This window comes from Penaeus chinensis, chromosome 12, assembly GCF_019202785.1.
Source record: "Penaeus chinensis breed Huanghai No. 1 chromosome 12, ASM1920278v2, whole genome shotgun sequence".
In the NCBI taxonomy this organism is placed as follows: Eukaryota; Metazoa; Arthropoda; class Malacostraca; order Decapoda; family Penaeidae; genus Penaeus; species Penaeus chinensis.
The window spans coordinates 24788980-24793979 of record NC_061830.1 but is presented as its reverse complement, the minus strand read 5'-3'; positions in this window follow the sequence as shown (position 1 = coordinate 24793979).

Below are 5000 nucleotides of genomic sequence, written 5' to 3'. Positions count from 1 at the left end.
CTGCACAGGTACCGACATCTCCAAATACTCTTGTCGAGAAATTTCATGATCCCTGCTGCCAGGCCAATCTGTCTACTGACTTCTTGGTCTGACAGCCCAGAGTCGTGAACTGCACTACGGAGGTGTATAAAGCTCTTTGTGACTTCGATGTTTTCACCGCAAGCACATACCGACTGGACAGGGTCTCCTAGCAGGCCCCCAAAATCCTGGATCTTGGTCTTAGTCCAGGAGACCTCTAGCCCCAGGGGCTTCACTTCATTGCTAAATGCATCAAGAGCCGCCACTAGGGTTTCCAGAGATTCAGAGAGCACGGCAACATCATCAGCAAAGTCAAGCTCTGTAACCTTGATATTGCCCAGAGTTGCTCCACAGTGACTTTGGACAGTAGCTCTACCCAGTATCCAATTCATGCAAGTGTTGAAAAGTGTTGGTGCAAGAACACAGCCTTGCCTCACACCTGAACTAACAGGGAAGAAGCTCGACAGGCCCCCACCACACTTTACAGCACTTTCAGTGCCTGTATACAGGTTTGCTATTAGTCCAATAATCCTTGTTGGAATTCCTCTTGGTCTCATGATCTCCCAGAGAGATTCGCGATGCACGGTGTCAAACGCCTTCTTGAGGTCGATGTAGGCTGCGAGCAGCCCACGTCCGAACTCACGACTGGCGCTCTATAATGATTTGAAGCGCCAGGATGCAGTCTATTGTGGACTTACCAGGAGTGAATCCAGATTGCTCCGGCCTTTGGTGCCTCAACAGGTGGTCCCTGATACGTCTCAGTAAGATGTGGGCGAGTACCTTGCCTGGTACACTGAGTAGTGTAATGCCTCGGTGATTGCTGCAGTCCCACCGATCCCCTTTCCCCTTCCAGAGAGGGATGACCACACCCCTCAGCAGGTCAAGGGGAAAGGTATCAGTCTGCCAGATGGCAGACAGTACTGCATGCAAGCCCCTTGCCATAGGTTCTCCACCAGCCTTTAACAGTTCGGCTGGGATGCCACAAACACCTGCTGCTTTACCACTCTTCAGCTTGGAGATCGCCCCCTTGATTTCAGTAAGGGAGGGTGGTTCCTTGCTGATGGGTGGGTCTGGCAGAGGAGTCTCAAAATTACCCGCATCCATGTTAACTGTTGGTGGATCAACCTTATACATCTGCTCAAAATACTTAGCCCAATGCACACGCACCCCATCAGGATCTGAGATTATCTGGCCACTTGCTGAGCGGACTGCAGTCGTCTGTGAGGAGGGCTTGGAGTTCAGCTTTCTCAGAGCTTGGTAGGCAGGACGAAGGTCATTTACTAGGAAATGGCTTTCGACCTCCTCTGCAAGACTACAGATAAACTGTTCCTTATCCCTTCTCAACAGTGACTTTGTCCTGCGAGCCATAGAGCGGTGCAAGTTGCGATCCCCTGACAATCGAGCCAGTGGCTTCCAGTGTCTCCTGCGAGATGGAATTCTGTCTTGTTCTTGGGCGTTCACCAATGGATTCCTGAGCTGCATCAAGCGTTTCAGGCTTGAATGTATCCCACATAAGAACAGGGTCTGTCAGGCCCTCGAGTGCTGTGAGACGACCAGAGATAGCCTCGGCAAATCCCCAAGTACACTCGTCCTCCCTCAATCTGTCCAAATGAAACACCCTAGGGTGTTCATTTGGGCGACGGGGGGTTCTAAAGTGGACCCGGAAAGTAGCCACAACTAATCTATGATCAGTTCCACAGAACTCAGCGCTTCGATACACCCTGCAGTTCTGGAGGATCCTCCACCGAGTGCTAACGAGGATGTGGTCGATCTCCTTGGTCACTCTACCTGTACCGCTGTACCAAGTCCAACGATGCAGGTCAGAACGCTGATACCAGGAGCCGGAAATCCTCAATTTCTGGGACCTAGCATCAGCTCCTGAGCCATGAGGACCGACAGACATCTTGTAGCCAGCTCGATCACAGCCGGATAGCGCATTGAAGTCGCCCAGAACAATACGAATTTCTCGTCGAGGACATCTGTCTGCCACAGATGCAAGTTTGGCGTAAAACATCTCTTTCAAGTTTATATACATCCGTAGGAGCGTATACAGCAACAAGAGACATGAAGCCAAATGTAAGCTTCAGTCTCAATACCATGATACGCTCATCGACTGGAGTGACCTCAACTACCGAGGGTTGAAGTCTGCTGGAGATGGCTATGGCTACTCCCTGGAGATGGTGGCCATCTGCTGCGGCCCGACCAGTAGTAGGTGTAGCCACCCACACTAATCGTGCCGTTGCCAGGTCTTCTCACCTCTGAGAGAGCAGCCACCTCAACTCTCAGCTGCTTCAATTCCCTCGATAGTAATGGTAACTGATCGTCCTGTCGCAGGGAATGGACGTTCCAAGCCCCCACCCTGACAGTTCGCCTGAGGTCTAACTTCAGGCAGTCACTCCGGGTTGGCGCCACACCTGCCACCCCCACCGATGCAGCCCCATATAGAGGAGGTTGGCTGGCTGCAGGCCCCATAATCCGCCTGCAGGGCTCCCTGGGGCTATCCCCCACAAGCATCACGCAAGGTTGGCGGCCGCTGGGACCCAGCTTGGATGGGGGGTAACCCCCCTCCCCAACCGAGTCCCAGCGGTCGCCAACCCAGAGGGACCCACAGCCCGCCGTACTTGCTGGGTGGGAGGAACTTTAGCCCTCCCCCCAGCACCACAACTAAACGGTTTGTTGCCAGTGGTTATCTCAGGGGGGCCGACTGGCAAGGCTTGCCTCCCCACAGCCGCCCATTAACCCCAGGGGGCACTGGGGCAGGAGTTAGTTCGAAGCCAGGGCGTATCCACACGCTGGTGAGTCATAGCTCTGTACCTTTAGGGCCTCCTGCTGCTCCAAGAGCCTCCACAGTTCAGCCTAGGACCGCAAGGTACCTAGTTTCCATGGGTGGTCACGAGGAGGCACTGCAGAAGTCTTGATGATGGAGAGGCTATGAGCTGTCAGGGGAATCTTATGCATAGCTGCTCCCTTTTTCGCACCATGCTAGCCAGCGGTGACAGCTGTAAGCGAGAAGGCATGCAAGCACTTAACGCTAACTAGGCTACCACACCATCGCTTCACATCACCCCGAGCATGAAGCATCCACATATACAAACTCAAAAACACAATTTCGCATAATCATACACACACGCACATACACACACACATATATATATAAATAAATATATATGTATGTACATATATATATACAAACATGTGTGTATATGGAACTGACACCGACGGGGGCACATAGCTGCATCCAAATTTCGCTTACAACCACGAGGGTTCCTCATGACGAGGCTGCCGGGCAGGCTCATCCACAAGGAAACGAGCTAGGGGCCCATATAGCCTGAGTTGGTGGTCCCGGATTGCGAAAGTAACAAGTCCTATAACGGTCTCATGGTGTAGTTGGCAGTTGGACACATGGTCCTGCCAACTGAACCCCATGGTCTGGCGCAAAGACCCATTGCAAAAGGCATCAAGACGCAACTCCAAAACACAAGATTGTGTCCAGGTTTCACTTCCACAAAGCAAAACTGGCAGTATCAGGGCCTTGAAGAATATAACTTGATTCTTCTGCACAGGTACCACCATCTCCAAATATTCTTGTTCATGGCACCTGCTGCCACGCCAATCCATCCACCGACTTCCTGATCTGACAACCGAGATGTATGGATTACACTATCAAGGCATGTAAAGCTCTCCGTGACTTCAGTGTCTTCACCACAAGCATGTACCAATTGAATAGGTTCTCCTAACAGGCTCCCAAAGTCCTGGATCTTGGTCTTGGTCCAGGAAACCTCTAAACCAATGGGCTTCTCCTTATTGCTAAGTACATTAGGATCCGCCCTCGGAGATTCCGGGGACTCAGAAAGAATAGCAACATCATCGGCAAAGCAAGATCAGTGACCTTAATATTGCCTACTGTTGATCCACAGTGACTTTGATTAGTGTTACAAAGTGTTGATGTGGAAACACATCCTTGCCTCTGTCCTGAGTAAAAAGGAAAGAAGTCCGGTACTTTACAGTACTCTCAGTGGCAGTATACAGGGTTGCTATTAATCCAGTAATTGTTGTTGGAGTTCCTCTAAGTCCCAAAGGGACTTCGCGATGCACTGAGTCAAATGCCTCCTTGAGTTAGATGTGAGCTGTGACAAGCTACAGTCTATCAGAGATGATCTGTCCAGCCATGGAGCCGACTGCAGTCATCTATGAGGAGGGTTTGGAGTTCAGCTTTCTCATGGCTTGGTAGGCAGGGCCAAGGTCATTTACTAAGAAATAGCCTTCGACTTCCTCAGCAAGATTCCTGATATACTCTTCCTTTTCCCTTCTCAACAGTCCTGCGCTTCAAGAAACGTCGCAAATCCCGATCGCCATTCAGTCGAGCCATGTGACACGCATCTGTGGTCAAGTGTTTCACAGTTGGAGAAATCCCACAGACCTATTGGGTCTGTCAGGTTTTCGAGTATTGCGAATCAATCAGAGCGAGCTGCAACAAACCTCCAGGTATATTCCTCCCCCCTTAATCTGTCCAGATGAAATACCTAAGGGTGGACACTGGAAGGATGAGGGGTTTTGAATTGGACCTTAAGGGATCCTCCAGCAAGTGCTAACAAGGATGTTGTCATTATTCTTGGCCACAGTACCCTTGTCGCTGCACGCTGTCCACCAATGCGAGTTGGAGCACTGATACCGGAAGAAAGAAAATCTCACTTTCTGAAACCTAGCAGAGTCCCAGAGAGGGAGAATATTCTTACTGCTGGAAGTAGCTACCGAACTAAGGGGGTCAACATATATCTCGTTGCCAGCTCAGTCATAACCGGATACCGTATATATATATATATATATATATATATATATATATATATATATATATATATATATATATGTATATATATATATATATATATATATATATATATATATATATGTGTGTGTGTGTGTGTGTGTGTGATGTTTTTTTTTTTTTTTTTTGATACAGCCATATATACATATATATATAT